Raw genomic sequence first — 19,455 nt, 5'->3', positions numbered from 1 at the left:
ACAGATCAGCAAACTCTTGTTGTTTTCTAACAATTATAGTAGAATTGAAATCCCCTAACCGGGTAAGCTCTAACAAGCTTGGTGTTATTCAAATCCTCTAACAAGGTGATCCATTAGCTTGGATTTTCAAATCCTCTACCGAGGTTACTCCTTACAGGGTATTACTTCTAACAAGGCATTGTAGTCAATTCCTTAACCGGGTGATTCCTAACAGGATCAGTTCTTAACGAGACTTTTGTAAAGCTTTAACAGGCTAGGCTCCTAACAAGGTGAACTTCATAAGAGTTCAGATAGTTATCTTGTGAGTCTCATCTCACCGTGGTTTTTACCTATTTGGGTTTCCACGTCAAAAAATATTTGTGTCAAGTGGTGAATGTTTTTGTGGTTATGTTTCTTATGGTTGATTTACTTAACTACTTTGATAAGTCATGATAATCGGAAGTATTGAGAAATCAAGAAGTTGTTTACTGTTAATTTGTTGTAACAGTCAACTGGTTTATCTTATGAGTTTTTATCTTGACAATGGTATTACATTGATAGTTCTAAGTTTGCTTTGAGAGAGTGATTTTTGAGATTGGTGAAGTTTGTATCAGTTTTTTTATCTACTGATTCAACTACCCCCCCTCCCTCTCAGTAGTTGACCGGATACTTATTCTTTCATCATACCATCAGAATTTTGTGCTCTTCATGATGGTGGAGGAATTTTTGGATTTTGATGGACGAATTTTTCATAATTTCCAGATCTTCATGACTGTACCTGTCTAATCCTCGATTTTGCAACTTCAAAGGCTTCCTTTGGGGGTCATACAACCTCCTTTTCAGGTGTCATTTTTTCTGAAAGTGCATAATTTTTCATCTACTTTCATAATCTGCTATTTGTTTGCAGTGATTTTGAGTAGAAATTGTACTTTCAGTATTTGGTCATTTTTGGCCTATTTGGTACTTGCATTTTTCTTGGATCTTAGATTAGATCACTTGCGGTATTTGTTGAAGTCTCTTATATCTCATTTTGAGAAGTTGTAAAGTTGAAATCAGAAGTCCACCTTGCCTTATTTTGTGAGTAGCCCATTGTATACGCACTAAGTATAAAGTGCCAAATCATCATTTTAGGGGGGGTTTCTTGATTGGGTAAATTTGGGGGTGTGTCTTGTGTGATTTTGCCTCTCTCTATCTTATGTTTTTTCATTTTGGTGCTATGGTTTCTCCTAAATTTCCACCTTTAACTCCTCATAATTATGCATCATGGAAAATTAAAGCATGGAGAAAGCTAATGGAAAAAAGACTCATTCATTATGTAAATGGAACTATAACAGCAACACTTGATCCTAAGGTTGATCCTAATGCTCAAAATGAATGGCTCACTAAGAATGCTATGGCACTTGGAACTCTTAGAAAGTATGTATTAGATGACCTCATTTTCCACATTGATAAGTGTACTACAATTAAAGAGGCTTGGGATATTTATGAGAAATTGTATGGTCAAGTTGGTGAGATTAAGGGCTACAAGCTTGATAGTGAACTCACAACATTGGATACCAAGGATTTTGATACAATCCAAGATTATGTCACAAAAGCTAGTGAGCTAAGAGAAAAGCTAAAGGATTGTAGCATTGACAAAAAGGATGCTCAATTGGTTTATAACTTGTTGGACAAGCTTCCTTCAAAGTATGCAACGTTTGTATCTAGCTTTCACACCCATAGGTTAGCTCAAGGTTCCTCATACACTTCTCCCTCTTTTGATGCTTCCACGAAGATGTTGATACTTGAGCAATCTAAGTTGACCAAGATGGGGATTCTCAAATATTCAAAGTCACAAGCTTTGGTGGTTAATAAGGGGAATCAAAGCAATCAAGGAAAAGGCAAGAATCAAAAGCAACCTAAGTCAAAACCACAACAAGATGGAGCACAATCCTCCTCTTCACAACAATGTGACTCACCTAAGAGGAAATCATTTAAGGACAATATTTTTTGTGCATGTTACAAGAAGTCAGGACATGATGAACAACATTGTTACAAGAAGGATATTGATGAGTTGAAGAATCTTCTTGAGAAGAAAAAAGTCAACCTACCTTCTAGAATGTCTACATCGGCTTCTTCTTCCAAAGAAAATGATAAAGGAAAGGATCACTCTTTTGGGACAGATAAAGGAAAAGGACAAGCTCTTTGTGCTACTACAAGTCATGATACACGGAGATGGCTTCTAGATTTAGGGGATTCTCATCATATGGCATCTTCGCAGTCTATGTTCTCTTCATTTGAGCCTTGCACCATGTCGTAGATTTTGATGGGCAATCAAACATACATGGATGTGATTGGGAAAGGATCTATTGCCATTGGGGATAACTCCTTCAATGATGTGTTGCGTATACCCCACTTGGCAAACAATCTTCTTTCCATCTATCAAATCACACATGGGCCAACTAGGAAAACTATGGAGTTCACACCTGATTTAGTTATCATTCGAGACTTGGAGACTTGATCTATCAGCAACTAGGGTGGTTGATCATGCATCTCGGTTGTACTCCTTTTCACATATTGGTCCTATTGATGAGGTTGATTCTTCCTATGTTTATGATTCAGATTTTTAGGAGAACTTTGGGTACTTGAATTTGGGGATTCTCACATGTGACCCTGTTCTTGAGCCTTTCATTTCATCTCCTCCATTGATATCACATCACCTATTGCACCTGATGATGCAGTTAGTGAGACGATTTTGTCTTCTTGTGACTCAGTCTAGTAGGATATTTCTTGTCTTCCAGCTTTAGTTGATTGGGATGACTACTTGACAGACATTGCAGGTTTGTTTGTGGATTCCTACATTGCAAATTTGGGAGACATCATTGATGACATTCATCTTCTCTTTGATGAAGATGATTCTTCTTCGATTGTTGTGAGGGAACACTTTGACCCTCTTGTGCATTCTCTACATGATCATTCTTTTGAGGTTGATATGATTATGGATACTTTTGTCCAATAGTTGGAGGAGGTCACTTTATTCTTTGAGGAGACATGTGACTCTTTGGATATTGTTCTGCATACATCTCCACTAGATCTTGGAGTGCCTTTTTCAGTAGTGTGGAGTAGTTCACTGCCTTTGGAGGGGGTATCTTTCAGCATCGACATGGGGATACTTGAATAGTTTTCAGAGATTCCATTCATCATGATTTTTTTCCTACCTCTTCTTCCCTTCATGATTGGGGAGACTTCATGGATACACCTTTGGTTTTGTTTCTTCCCAAGGGGAGGAATGTTGTTTGACATTCGTGGAGCGGTTTCTTCATCCAACATTGAGCTTCTACCATTGGTGCAGATTCCACATTGAGGTGGGGATACCTAGCCTCTCTTCTTCTTTGATATAGGGGGAGGGGGGGGGGACTTTTTCCTCACATGGGGTTTTGTCCTTCACATACTTCTTTGAGAGCTCTATGTATATAGTTTTCATCTCTCTTTTAGGGGAGGGTTTTTTCCCATTGGGTTTTTATCTCTTTCCCTGCTTTATGAGAGATTGCATTGGTTTGTGTCTATTTGTATTTGTACATGGGTACCTAACATGGCCTAGTAGTCGGGATCCATCTTGCATTGCTTAGTTGCATTGTAGACTTAAGTTCATTCCCCTAAGTTGCACTTAAGGGGGGGTGTTGGTGTAACTAATTATTCATATTGGATATTGTTACACCTTACTTAAGTTTACTTAGGTACATGCATATCATAGTAGTTTGGGTATGAGACTCTTGGGTGTTTGTGCCACATTGGGATAGTGTGTGTAGGAGAATTTCCACCTTTTGTGGTCTTATCTTGTTGTTACATTCCACATTCGGTGGGTGATCCACCTCATGTGGAATATTATATTGTTTCTCCTACCTACCACACCTATTTCCTACCTACCCTTGTTTCTTAATGTTTGTGTGCTCACATATCCATATAGCCTTGCCTATATAAGAAGGCTCATATTCATTGTATGTAACAACTCTCGATGATCTAGTTAATCAGTATTTTGCATTATTGATAGGAATACAGTTTATTCTTGTCACATTTTATTCTCTCTTATTTGTGCTTTCCATTGCCTCTAGATCTTGTCAAATTCTCACACTTTCCAACTTCCTCCTCAGACTCTATTTCAAAATCCATCGGAAATACTACAAAATAGGTCCTTTTAGGTTTCTCTTTTTGATTCAGCACACCTTTCCTAAATGGGCTAGGTCCTGTAGATTGTGCCACTGGAGGAGGAGCGGACTTGGTTTATTTAGGTTTGACCTTGGAGGGAACTAGATCAACCTTAGGCTTTTTTGTTTCCTCGTTGGCCTCTTTCTGCGCATGTCTCTCTCTTTCTTTCTTCACCTCCTCCTGGGTGAATCCCATCTGAGCTGCTACTTCCATTTTCATCTTTGTGACCTTCCTTTTTCTGGCCGGTGCAGTGAATTGTCTATGCAATTCAAGGTCTCTCTCCTTGAACGTTTTGAATCTCCCTTCCCAAGGGTCCACTGGTTGACTCAGAAGGTGTTGGGCATATGCCTCAAGTGTAATAGATTCAACTTCATACCCCATGGGCATGATCCACACTATTCTAGGCTTAACTGCTTCCATCAGACATTGATCCTTGTCGACCATGAAGCATATGGTTTGCTCATACTTTTCAACTATTTCCTTAGGGATCCTCTCTCTACCTTTCATTATTATTTGAAAGGATTTAAAGGATCCCTAGAGAGCAGACATTCTCATTGTTGCATCCCCAGCTCCCCATAATTCTTCTTTGATCTGCATGGCCACCGGTCTATCATAGGCCCATTGGACCTTTCCTTTTATACCAGGCATCTCATTCAAGAAGTATAGAGCCAAGCAAATAATAAGTGTACCATATTTGAAAGTATGCTTTTTATTCTACTTAATCTTTTTCAAATTTATCAACAACTCATTCAGGAGGGTTGAACACAGGTCATACCTTTTATCTTCTTTCAGCATCTGATATGCGGAGTAAATGGCAGTACTGGAGACAGAGTTGTACCTGCTTGACTGGTAAACCTTGTAACCGACCACCATTGATGTAAATTTCACATCATTCTCTAGAATATTGTTTATGGTCATAAATATTCTATCAAATTTGGATCCAGTGGTAGCTAACACTGTGCCATTCGACACTTTTCTCAAGCTAGGCACCTCACCAGTTTCAGTTAGGCCTATCACGGCTCGGATCACCTACTTGGTGATCTTGTGTGGCCTATCAAGCCACATAAACTCATCATGAACATAGCTAAGAATGTACTGGATCCACTCTACTTCATCGAATAATGAAAAGTGAACAAACTGTGAGAAACCCTTAACCTGAAGAACCTTGTACTCGGGTTTGAGATTTCCCAAACCGTCAGCCAAATGTTTGTTGTACAGGTCCAGCATGTCCGCATTTCCAAGCTCCTCAAGATCACAGTGTATGTAAGCCCTAATATCTTCATTATGAAGCACACCATAGGGAACGGATGAAAACGCACCTTCTGGATCATCCTCAATCGACTTGAAAGGGTGTTTCTTGAAAATAGGTCGAGCTTTGTCCTTAATCTTGACCACCAAAGGGGTAGTAACACCAAAAGATGAAGCCATTTCAGATGCTAGGGTTGCAAAAGCTAAAAGTCTGAACAGATAAATTCCTTGATTCATAATCGGGTGCTAAAATTTTCTTTGGAGTCACTAAAATGACTGTTGAAATCGCCAAATCACTTCGCTCTACTTCTCTTCTCTATTCGCTTGATCGCATTGTGACAAATAAAACTTCAAAATGCACTTTTATCCTTGGAAAACCTTATTTTCCATTGCAATAAATGCAATTGGTTACCATTATTTTCATGAAGTCGCATACCGAAGCATCAAATCTTTTCTGAAATTTTTGAATAACATCTGCATACATGATCCAATCCTTTTGCAACCTCCCAGAATCGATTGTAGACCACCGAGGAGGGGGTTCTTGGAATCTGCATGAAAAGCTCCCCCTAAGGCATAAAGCCCTAGTTACCAGATGTAGATCCTGCACCAAATTCAAGATCAGACCCATTGTCAGCTTTAAAGTCATCTTTTCTAACCCACATCTTCTCATGTTTGTCTTTGATCTCTTCTACTTTCACTTTTCCCTTCTTATCTGATTTGTTCTTGTCTACCGGAACATTGTTCTTGCTTCTGTAGTTCTTTGCAATGTCACTGGTTTTGTTACATGCATGGCAAACAACATTATCCTGCATAGGTCTAAATTTCATTTGATTTGGTCTTGTCCTACATTGATTAGAGATATGTCCAAACATCCCACAAGCATAGCATCTCTTGTTCTGGAAGTTATTCATTACTGCTCTACACATATTTGACTTGTGACCAAAATTATTGCATATGAAACATTGATTTGTAAATGTAGGAACATTGTTCATGTTGTTCATTCCATTATTCATCCTACTTCTACATTGATTTGCCATATGACCAAACTTATTGCATGTAAAGAATCTACCATTGAATTTATGGGCATTAGGCTATCTTACCACAGGATTCTTTCTCTTCTTCTGATCAGGTTTTCCATTGCCTTGTCCAAATCTTGAGGATTCACCTTTCTCAAATCCAAGTCCTCGCATGTCCTTACCATGTCTTTGACTCTTCAACATCTCATCAAGTCTTGTTGAGCTATCATTAGCAGTAGCAAGTTCATCCCTTAAGGTAGCAATCTGTCTTTCAAGTTCTTGACCATTATTCCTTGACTGTGTCAACTCAAGCTTCAACTGATCATTTGCATAGGTAAGCCTAAAGCATTCATCAGCTCTTTCCTTCAATGATTGTGCCAGATTCTCTTCATTCTGCTTCTGGACCTCAATCTCCTTAGTCAACCTCATCACAATGGATTGCATCTCATTCTTCAAGGCAACATTCTCTCTTTCAAGCTTGTCATATTCATCAACTTTACCTAATATTCCATGATCTGGTCTTCTTTCTCCTTCGGCTTGTCCATCAATTCTTTTCTCTTGTCTATAGAAGTGCTCGCTTGATCCTTCAAGTCATTAACAAAATCATTAGCAACATTCAAGTTATTCTTCAAGGTACAAATCTCATTTCTAACTTGGAAGGCTACAACCCTCAGGGAAGTTTCATTGACTTACAAGATCATTATAGTGATGTATTATAATGTATGAACTCTTAAATAGAATCTACTATGCCTGGATGAGTTCTGGTTGACTGCTGAATACACTAAGTGGATCACCTTCTTTTTTCTACTATGTTCTGCCATGTTCTCTATCTCAATCAACTACCAGATCAAGAATACACATGTGAAACTATGCCAAAAAAATTTCTCGATCACCACTCGTTCACATACAATCGCACCACACTCCAAAAAGATCATCCACACCAAACTTATATACTGGCAATCACAAAATAGATCATTTATCATGTCGGCCTGCTCGAGTAATGTGTAGTCACATGTCGGCTTGATCAAATCCAAAAAGATAAGTGTGGATAACTAAAATATAGTAAAATGATATTTCTAAGTCGACCCAATAATCAAAAACATGATTCAATGCACCACAATCATCGGAAAGCTTCCGGGCCCAAAAATGATTTGTTCTTCCCGAAATATTGATTAATCAGCTAATGGTAAACACCTACTTCCGGATAAGAAGAATTAGGATCATCAGATCAAATTTCCATGAAGCGTTGCCATCAATGACAACCCTAAACCAATATCAGCCACCAAAAACCATCGGATGAGTGTTAATTGCCAACAGTTTGAGCCTATTGTCACAAACCACACACCTAAAATCAACAGATTAGGACAAATTAAGAGAGTTTTGCAGTGTTTTGAGAAGTATTTTCAGTTTTTCAAAAGCTACGATGACTCTGTGCCAAATTAATAGTCCTAGGTAACTGGCCAAGATGTTTAGCAAGCAAACATATAGTAGATGTCACCAGAAATGTTACCTAATTTTGCTACTAGCTCAATCAGGTAGAGTTGTTATGTTTTACAAATGAAAGTAAGGTACATTTTATCACTACTAAATCACATTCATGAATATTTTAAAATAAAACAGAGGATTACTATCATATCTCATTATGCAAATGCATATGATATAGAAAAAGTACACCATTTTTTGAAAAAAAAAAGTAATCTTTATTGATATGAATGTACAATGCCTCACACAAGCCATGAGACTATCTGGTATAGTGCAAATGAAGAAAATATCATATATTTGCAGATGCGAAACATAAATGTAAAATGTAAATAAGGAAGGGCGACTTGTCATTTCCTGAATGACGAGTCTTGTCTGAATAGGACTGTGTCACCAAGCTTGCATCCAGTTGTGCTTCCTTGATGCCCCTGAGTACCTACATTTGAGAAAAATAGTGTTGTTAGCGCAATGAAGGTCATCAGTCATTATCTGCACATGCACCTACAAACATATAATCAATCCCGCGTGTGCATCATAATAGCTAGTATGCCATATAGGTCCAGGAGACGTGTCAAATCAAATTATCTGGAAGAAATCAAATATGCATTGTTTTCGTCTAACTTGTTTGTTTCATGTGCATATATAGGAAAAGTAACATGTTGATGTTTATCAGTTTTACATGAGTGGTGAAAAGTGTGGCTCCCATGAGGGTTGAGCCCAACACATTTAAATATTTCATAGCAGAGAGGACAGAGATGCATACCAATGTCTAATATCAGGAGTGTTTCAAAGAGGTGTAGAGATTTTGTTTTAGGATACATAGTTATCCATAGGAATCATAATTATTTGATAACTATTGTGTGCCAAAACAAAACCTTGACACTTCAATCAAAAGACTACTTCTTGGTACACTTATGTTGCAGTAGACAACATTAACAATTTTAGGGGTTGTGACAGAGAAGCATATGGCAATCTCAATTTGAGGAGAAATTGCAGTGCAATGAGAGAAAAAGATACATCTACAACTGCATTAGTAACAGGAAATAATGGAGACAATGGCATAAGACAAAAATTAGAGAAGATAGAAGATCCAAATCTTCTCTTAAAACATAAAGATACATCTTTAAGACAAACATTATTTTGCATCTAGCAGATAAGCAATCACTGTCATGAGTATCAGTCATTGTGGATTACAAAAAAGACAGAAGACAGCAATGAGTAGATCTCCAATGAGTAACATCAACACATGAGGGATGAGAAAAATAGTGAGGGCATAATTTACAGTGACATGAATACCTTACAAACCCCAAGGGTGAAGGACAAATAATAATGATATGATGAATATCAACCCAGTTAAGTTCAAGCAAAGCCATGTTATTGGCCAAGATCAATAAAGGTAGACCAGTCACAAATATAGTGGCAACATTAGAAGAAATCACATTTCTAACGACAAAAGGGGTTCTAATAGATGCATTCACAAATCTTAGGCAAAGTATGATCAATTATAGCTGGTAAAGGTGTTCATGGTGATAGTCATCAAACCATTGAAATAATTCACTAATGTCATCACAGAATGAAAATTTTCATCCCAAAGAAGGTCTGAGATTAAGTTAGCAGCAACTCAAAGGATTAGGGATCACTACTCACTCTAATAGAAATCATGACACAATGAGGAAATGTATGCACAAAGAAGTACAGTTACGAGAGTCTTGATGAAGAATAGGGTTTGATGACATCAAGAAATAGAACAAAGACAAATGACTATCACAAAGGAGATATGAGTAGCTAAGTGCACAATGAGTGTAGTAAATTGTAGTACACAGAGTACATAACCCAAAGGGCAATCATGAGCGTAAAACAAATGATTGTAGTTAGACAACAAAGATATCTATATAAAGAGGTAAATACTAGGAGAAACTAGTACAAAAGGACAACCTTTAAGCATCCAGAAGCAGCCTCAAAAGATTACAAAGATATTGTGAACAAGCCTATCAAATACAGTCATAACAGCCTAATCCAAACACAATCTATAGGATGACTATTCATACTGGTAACATAAAATATATTTTTATTGCTTTAAGCTGAATGAAGCTTGTTGATGATAGTCACTAAGGACGTAGACATGAATGTTGTCAGTAATTCTCAGTATAATAGTGGACTTAATAATCAAAGACAGATGGTAAGGGTAGTATTGAAGTTACACACAACTCTAGGACATAAACTCAATGATGAAAGACAACAACAATCATAAAATAAGAAAGGTTTACATCCACGTATCCTGGGAAGAGTTTTCAAATAGTGGTATTCATTAAGGACAGTGATAGGGATTCAGTCAAGAATCATTCACCATACAAGTCACATTAAAGAACAAAGTCCCTATCATAAAAAAGTTAGCATACATCCAAAGTTCATATATCATAGCAAAGATAGTGGTCTTGTTTACTGTTAAGAAGAACAACTTATAAGGAAGATATGTGAAAATCTTCAAGATCAATCCAGGACAGTCATGGTATTCAAGATATAGTTGTATAGGCATTCAAATGGTAATCACAAAACAAAGAATAGGGTTTGAAGTTCACACACATGAATATAGCTCCAACAGTGGCATAGCAAGTCCTAGGGTATATAGCATATTTAATGCTAAAGAATATCATCAAGAAATTAGTCTTGAGGACATAGTCGCAACAACCATTAAGGTAGTATTTGATAGTATCTTAGAACTTAGATTAAAGACAAAGTAGTCATGATCAAATACATTTCAAGGATGGCAAGTACTATTAGGAGCATGATTTGAAAATGCAGTCACAATACCAATTGTAACAGTAAGCTTCAGATTCAATGGCAATAATTCATAAACATTCCTAGAGACAAGAGAAATGCAAAAGGAACTAGGCTCACAAAGGTTGTAGGCCTTAGAGAAAATAAGTACAACATCAAATGCAATGATTAACTTTAAATGATAGAAGTCTACAATAAAAAACCTCAAAATTTGTATGAAGGCAGTCACATCCTTAGATAGAAATGCATTCACAGGGTTCTAGAGATATAAAGGGAATAGAGCATCCTTTCACAAAGCATTTATAAACAGTGAATCGATATAAGAGATCAAGGTATGAATGATCACAAAGGTCCAATCACAACCACAAAGTTCCATAAACATTAAATGACAACATTCTCAAAGGTCGGGCATCAATGGATAAAGTAATGTAACAATGAAAAGTTGAGGGATGGTCATAGTGAATGTTTGGACAACACTCTGGCATATGTGAGAACCGGTATAACACTATGAACTGGCATTTGTGCCAAAGTGAAGTGTTGTCTTTGTTCAAGGTGAACCGGCATATGGTTATGGGAACCGACACATGGAAGCATTGTATGACTACCGGTTGCTAGTCTCAACTTTAGGGTTTCCAGTTGAAGTGCTTCAAGCTTGTGTGGCTCAACCAGTGACTTTGTGTGATGAGTTAGCATTGTAACGAAGAAAAGATCATGTTGCCACATTAGCCTTGTGCGCGTGAAGGATCTTGCATGAAGGAGATTGTTCCTATCTACCTCGAGAATGTGTGAAGTCTGTAAACAGTGATAATGTGTGATGGATTATCAGCCACCATGAAATCGGTGGAAAACAAACGATGGAGAATGTCTTGAGATTGGATCAAGACTGTTGCACTTAATGCAATGTGTTCAACGGTTAGGGTTGAACCGTTTGAATTCCTTAACCTAATAGGTTTAGGGTTTAGGGTTTATGCTACCGACCTATCTATTTTCCTATAAGGTCAATGTTGTGTCTCTTTCTGAGGTTGTTAGAAAAAGTTGTGTGTGTGTATCCAAGAGAAGAGATACGTGATTCTTGCCAGACTAGATGAGAGAAGTGATACCTATAGAGTGTAAGTGCAGAAGGTGAAGAGGAACTTAAGCAGATCTGCATTAGCATTGAGTGTTGTTACCAGATCATTATAATACCTGTTGATCTCTAACCACCTCAATAGTTGAGAAATCCCTTAACAAGGTAGCTTTAACCGGCTTGCTGTAAATCCTTTAACAGGGTGACTCAAAATGATTGAGTTCTTGAAATCCTCTAACAAGGTAACCTTTGACAGGGTTTAACCCTTAACCGGGTATTCTAGCCATCTCTTAACCGGGTGATCCCTACCAGGATCGGTTCCTAACAGAACCTATTGTATCAGTCTTTAACCGAACAAGGCTCCTAACAGAGCGGACTTCTAAAGAGTTCAAAAACAAGCTTGTGGGTATTCATCCCCACCGTGGTTTTTCCCAGTAGGGTTTCCACGTGAAAAATAAGTGTTTCATGTGTGATGTATTCTTCATGTGATGTTATGTTGTTTTCTGTCAAGCGATGAATCATGTTGATCTAGTTGCTTATATGTATATCTTTGATGGTAGATTACTTTTTCATGCATTAGGGTGAAATGGAAGTGAAGTGTTAGATTGTATGAGAAGATAAGTGTCAACCAGTTTATGCTTGTCTCAGTTATTCTGGACTTTGCCGGTTGTACTCTATTTTAGGACCGCTGTTACTGTTTGTCTGTCAATGCACAGTGTCTGCTGACAAACCGGTTCAAGAGTGTGTTTTTTGTCTGTACTAATTCACCCCCCTCTCAGCACCAGTTTGGTACTATTCATTCATCATTGAGTTATCAGTTGGTATCAGAGCATCCTCCAGGTCCTCTGTGTTATAAGCTTAACCACTTGAGGTAAAGATCCTAGTCTAATGATGAAGAGGGAAGGTTCAAAGTTTAACAGAGAAAATTTTAGTATATGGAAAGACAAAATGAAGATATACATCAGAAGCATGGGTGCTCAACACTGGAGCTATGTTGAGAATGCCTATGTTGCCCCTACAGATACTCTCACCGATGACCACAAGAGAGAGACGCAGGAGAATGGGCAAGTCATGGAAGCCCTAATTAGTAGTTTATCTGACATTGAGTTTATTGATGTCCAAGATAAGGTAAATCCCAAAGAGGTATGGGATACTCTTGAAAATATCTATGGCAATGATGAGCATGTAAAACAAGCTAAGGAAGAAAGCCTTAGAGGGAAGTTTGAAAACATGCGGATGGTTGAAGGTGAGACCATTCAACAGTATGGAATAAGAATCAAAACCGTTGTTGGTGATATCAAGTGTGCAGGTGGTAAAATGGAATATTCCACTGTGGTAAGAAAAGTCCTCAGATCCCTATTGTCGGTCTATGCAATAAGGGTTTCTGCTATTCAGGAGTTGAGATCTATAGACAAGACTAAGGTATCCCTAGACTCCATCATTACAAAGTTGACAGCCTATGAGCTAAATAGTTTTGATGGCAGTGTTCAAAAGACTGAATCAACTTTTAAAGCTTTTGTTGTACCATCCAGAAAAGGAAAAGAAGCTAGCACTAGTGGTGAACCAAGACAGGGCAGAGAAATGGATGATGAGGAGATTCTGATGGCATTTGAAGCTCTCATTTCCAGGAAACTTCCAAAAGGAACTGGCAAATATAGAGGTAAGCTACCTTTGAAATGCTTCTCTTGTAACCAGATAAGACATATTGTTGTAAACTGTCCTAATAGCGACAACAAGGACAAACCGGAAAGGTTCAAGAAATTCAAAGGAGGAAACCAAAGAAACTGTTTTGTGGCAGTTGATGAAGGTGTCACAGATGAAGAATCAGAGGATGAAGAAAATGAAGATATTGTGTTTGTTGCTGTCAAGGAAAATGTGTCAGACAAGAAGGCTCTTGTCTCCCGGTTTGATAATTCCAATGAGTGGATCATTGACAGTGGTTGTTCTCACCATATGACTGGTGATTGGAGCAAGTTTCTATCATTGGAGGAGTGTGATGGTGGTGTGGTTCGCTTTGGCAATGATGCACCATGCATGGTCAAAGGAAGAGGGTCCATCTCTCTGAATGGAAAGAGTAGTGCTAACAATGTGTATTGGGTTGATGGTCTTAGACACAACCTTCTGAGTGTTGCCCAACTGAATGACAGTGGCCTCACTCTGGAATTCAAGAATGGAGTTTGCAGAATCAAAGAAAAGAATGGTGAATTGGTGGCCACCGACATGCAGACCAAAGGTAACCTATTTCATCTAAATACAAATATAAGTACATGTCTTATGGCTAAATTTGATGATAGGTGGATATGGCATAGGAGACTCTTCCATGTAAACTTTGATAACATTGTGAAGGCTAGTAAGATCAAGGCAGTTAGAGGGTTGTCGGTGCAAAGCAAACCGGATAATACCTTGTGCAGAGAGTGTCAATTGGGGAAAATGTCTTCCTCAACCTTTAAAGGTAAATCTTTCACTATTGACAACTTGCTTGACCTTGTGCATACTGATTTATGTGGTCCTATGAAAACTAGAAGTGTGCAAGGTGATAGGTACTTCATGATTCTCACTGATGACTGCTCAAGAATGATGTGGGTCACATTCTTGAAAGACAAGTCTGAAGCCTTTGTAAAGTTCAAAGCTTTCAGAGCATTAGTGGAGAAGGAAAGCGGCAAAAGTATCAAGTGCTTGAGAACTGATCAAGGAGGGGAATTCACTTTTGGTGAATTCAACAAGTACTATGAAGAACATGGCATCAAGAGGCAATTGTCTACCCCCCGGACTCCACAGCAGAATGGCCTAGCAGAGAGGAATAACTGGACTGTGGTTGAAGCAACTAGAACCATGTTGATTCAAGGAAAGGTAGCTCACACCTTTTGGAGAGAAGCGGTGAGCACTGCAGTCTACATAATGAACCGGGTACTCATCAAGAAAGGTAAGGATAAAACTCCTTATGAGTATTGGACCGGTAAGACACCTATGGTCAGCTACTTTAGAGTGTTTGGCAGCAAATGTTACATCAAGACGAGTGAACACCAGAGCAAATTTGATGCGAAATGTGATGAGGGAATATTCCTAGGATATTCCACCAAGAGCAAACCTCTCAAGTGTTTCAACAATAGGACTCAGGGAATTATGGAAAGCATCAATGTAAGAGTTGATGAAACCTCTGAGAAAACTGAGGAAATCGGCAGTGAGCAAGCGGTAGATGAATCAGTTGACAGCCAACTGAGTACCAGTAACAGTGTTCCTACACCGGTAGATGTAGATGTTGATACTGATGGAGATGAGGATGAAGAAGAAAAGCAAGAGGAATCCATCAAGACCATTCCTAGGTATGTCAAGTTGAATCATGATCCTAAGCAGATCATAGGTGATAAGGATGCCTACATCCTTACAAGAAGAAAAGGCAGAGAAAAATCATGTATGATCTCTGAATTCGAGCCTAAAACATTCAAATAGGCACATAAAGATGAAGACTAGATCAAGGCAATGGAAGAGGAACTTCACCAGATAGAGAAAAATGGTACATGGTCTTCGGTACCCAAACCGGAGCACAAAAATGTCATTGGTACCAAAAGGGTTTTCAAAAATAAGTTGAATGAGAATGGCACAGTGATTAGGAACAAAGCTAGATTGGTGTGCAAAGGATATGCTCAAGAAGGAGAAGACTATGGAGAAACCTTTGCTCCTGTAGCCAGATTGGAAGGAGTTCGTATGCTTCTTGCATATGTAGCTTTTAAAGGTTTCAAAGTATATCAAATAGATGTAAAATCTGCATTCCTAAATGGTGTAATTGAAGAGGTGTATATAGAACAACCAGATGGGTTTTCCCTATCTAAAGACAGTGACATGGTATGTAGGCTACATAAAGCCTTATATGGTCTAAAGCAGGCACCTAGAGCTTGGTATGAACGTCTGCATTCCCATCTTGTGAAGATTGGATTTGAGAGAACAAGTGAAGATAGCAATATCTACTTGAAGTCTGAAGGAGATCAGATCTTGATCTGTGAGGTATTTGTTGATGACATTATCTTTGGTGGAGATGACATTATCTTTGGTGGAGATGACAAGATGAGTCATGAGTTTGCAGATGAGATGAAGAAAGAGTTTGAGATGTCACTCATAGGGGAGATTAAATTCTTCATTGGACTGGAAATCCAGTAGATGAAAGATGGAATCTTTATCACTTAGTCCAAGTATGTCAAAGGGGTGTTAAAGACCTTTGGCATGGAAGATAGCAAACCGGTTGGTACTCCGATGGTGACCGGTCGTAAACTATCCAAAGAAGATGACTCGGCATTGGTTGATGAGAAGGAATACCGATCAATGATTGGTAAGTTGCATTATGTAGTGCATAGCAGATCGGATATTGCACATGCAGTTGGCATTACTGCAAGATTCCAGAAAAGCCCAAGAGAATCCCACTTGGTTGCAGTCAAGCAGATTCTTAGGTATCTGAAGGGAACTGTTGACTATGGATTGTGGTATCCATATAGCAAGGATTTCAACTTGAAAGTATGCATAGATGTTGATTGGGCAGGCAATATAGATGACCGAAAAAGCACAATCAGTGGTGCATTCTTTCTCGATGGTAGACTGGTCTCATGGATGAGTAAGAAGCAGAGTTGTATCTCTTAGTCTACAGCGGAAGCAGAGTATGTTGCAACTTTCATGAACTGCACTCAGATAATTTGAATGAAGCATGTATTAAATGGCTTCAAATTTCATGTATCTGAACCAGTAAGTATATTTTGTGACAATACTAGTGCAATTAACATCTCCAAGAATCCGGTTTTACATTATAGAACCAAGCACTTTGAGCTTAAGTATCATTTCTTGAGGGAAAAGGTTCTGAACAAAGAGATTGCACTAGAACATGTTTCCAGTCAGGAGCAGTTAGTAGACATATTCACCAAGCCTCTCCCAAAGGCTACATTTATGTACTTAAGAGGTGAATTAGGGGTGTTGCCCCTTCAGGAGTTAAACTAAAGGTATATGCTCCACATCAGTCAGGTATTGCATAGTCAATTTTTTCTTCAGCATTGATGTGTTCAAGGATATTACTCCTCAGGGGGAGCAAAATAATGGAATAGGGAAACTTGTGCCTCCACTTTGGCATTGTTGTCAAAGGGGGAGAAGATATGAAGCAGAGAAGATATCAGCAGAAATTGGAAGAGATGATGTGAAGCGGAGAGACATCTTTGTATATTGCCATCAATGCCAAAGGGGGAGATTGTTGGCATTATGTTAACCAGTATGAGGACATAATGACATTGTGCATTGTCATTGATGTCAATATGCTGAAGAGGTGAGAACCGACAATGTGAGAACCAGTATAACACTGTGAACTGACATTTGTGCTAAAGTGAAGCGGTGTCTTTGTTAAAGGTGAACCGGCATATTGTTATGGGAACCGGCACATGGAAGCGTTATATGACTACCGGTTGATAGTCTCAACTTCAGGGTTTCCGGTTGAAGTGCTTCAAGCTTATGTGGCTCAACCGGTGACTTTGTGTGATGAGTTAGCATTGTAAAAAAGAACAAATCATGTTGCCACATCAGCCTTGTGCGCGTGAAGGATCTTGCATGAAGGAGATTGTTCCTATCTACCTCAAGAATGTGCAAAGTCTGTAAATAGTGATAACGTGTGATGGGTTATCAGCCGCCATGAAATCGATGGAAAATGAACGATGGAGAATGTCTTGAGATTGGATCAGGATTGTTGCATTCAATGCAGTGTGTTCAATGGTCAGGATTGAACTGTTTGAATTCCTTAACCTAATAGGTTTAGGGTTTAGGGTTTATGCTACCGACCTATCTGTTTTCCTATAAGGTCGATGTTGTGTCTCTTTCTGAGGTTGTTGACAAAAGTTGTGTGGGTATCCAAGAGAAGAGATATGTGATTCTTGCCAGACCAGAGGAGAGAAGTGATACATGCAGAGTGTAAGTGCAGAAGGTGAAGAGGAGCTTAAGCGGATCTGCATTGGCATTAAGTGTTGTTACTAGATCGTTGTAATACCTGTTGATCTCTAACCACCTCAACAGTTGAGAAATCCCTTAACAGGGTAGCTTTAACCGACTTGCTATAAATCCTTTAATAGCGTGACTCAAAACCATTGAGTTCTTGAAATCCTCTAACAACGTAACCTTTGACAGGGTTTAACCCTTAACTGGGTATTCTAGCCATCCCTTAACCGGGTGATCCCTAATAGGATCGGTTCCTAACAGAACCTATTGTATCAGTCTTTAACCAGGCAAGGCTCCTAACAGAGAAGACTTCTAAAGAGTTCAAAAACAAGCTTGTGGGTATTCATCCCCACCGTGGTTTTTCCCAGTTGGGTTTCCACGTGAAAAATAAGTGTGTCATGTGTGATGTCTTCTTCATGTGATGTTATGTTGTTTTTTGTCAAGTGGTGAATCATTTTGATCTATTTGCTTATATGTATATCTTTGATGGTAGATTACTTGTTCATGCATTAGGGTGAAATGGAAGTGAAGTGTTAGATTGTATGAGAAGATAACTGTCAACCGGTTTATGCTTGTCTCAGTTATTCTGGGCTTTGCCGGTTGTACTCTATTTTAGGACCGGTGTTACTGTTTTGTCTTTCAATGCACAGTTTCTGCTAACAAACCGGTTCAAGAGTGTGTTTTTGTCGGTACTAATTCACCCCCCCCCCCCTCTCAGTACCGGTTTGGTACTATTCGTTCATCATTGAGTTATCAAAAATATATAAATTTAATTGCACCAACACAACCATATGGGATATTCATAAATTTGTTCCTTGGTGGTTGCAAGCATTTTCCATTTTCCTTTAGCTTAGCATAAATTTTGTTACTATTTGTGTAAATAGTAACCATTTTAGCTATTTTATGTAACAAATTTGAAGCTAGTGACCATCATTTGCACCTTTATTAGAGGGTTGATGCTCTTCTTATTTCATCATTAATTTATATGCGATTGAACTTCATACTATCATTTTTAATCATAATCTAGATAACCATATTGCGAAGAGAGACTTTGTGATCAATCACAAATGAGGTCCATTTATTAGAAATTGGGATGACAACCCCTCTTCTACCTTTATCATGTGCAATATGGTATTGGGTGGCCTCTTTCCAAATGAATCTAAGACTAGTTTCTAATGAGTATTTAATAGCTTTTACCTCATGCAGTAATACCACATCTTTGTCATGGTTTAAGTTTAAGAATCTTTTGACAATGTATTTCCTATCAGAGGATTACAAAGCCCTAATAGTCAAACTTGTGCAAATGACTATCATTTTTAAATATGGTTGAGTGTCTTCCTTATAATTCCTAAATCTCTCAAAGCATTTAGGATTTTTTTATCTTTCTCATTCATTTTAGAGAAAGGCTCAACATCCTATCTACTTCTTTGTTTTCTCCTTTTCTTATTTATCCTAATCCATGCATTTTTTAAGGGATCAAATCATTTATCTTTTGCCATTTCACTCACAGTACTAAGTGGAGTGACTGCAAAGTTAATGTAGGCAATCATTTCTCTAAATTTCATATTAGGCATATTTCCTATTTCTATTGCAAAGTCTTTGATGTCATCCTTGATTGAGTTACTTTTCTTAGTAGCACATCCATGCTTAGTATTGTCTGCTTCCATCAAGTGGTCATATCTTAACTATCCAAACTTGGAACTAGGCAAGGTAAGCAACAATGAACTACTATCCTTACTATTCTTA

Source organism: Cryptomeria japonica, chromosome 4 (genome assembly GCF_030272615.1).
Source record: "Cryptomeria japonica chromosome 4, Sugi_1.0, whole genome shotgun sequence".
NCBI lineage: Eukaryota > Viridiplantae > Streptophyta > Pinopsida > Cupressales > Cupressaceae > Cryptomeria > Cryptomeria japonica.
The sequence above is the reverse complement of the archived record's forward strand: the minus strand, read 5'-3'. Positions refer to the sequence as shown.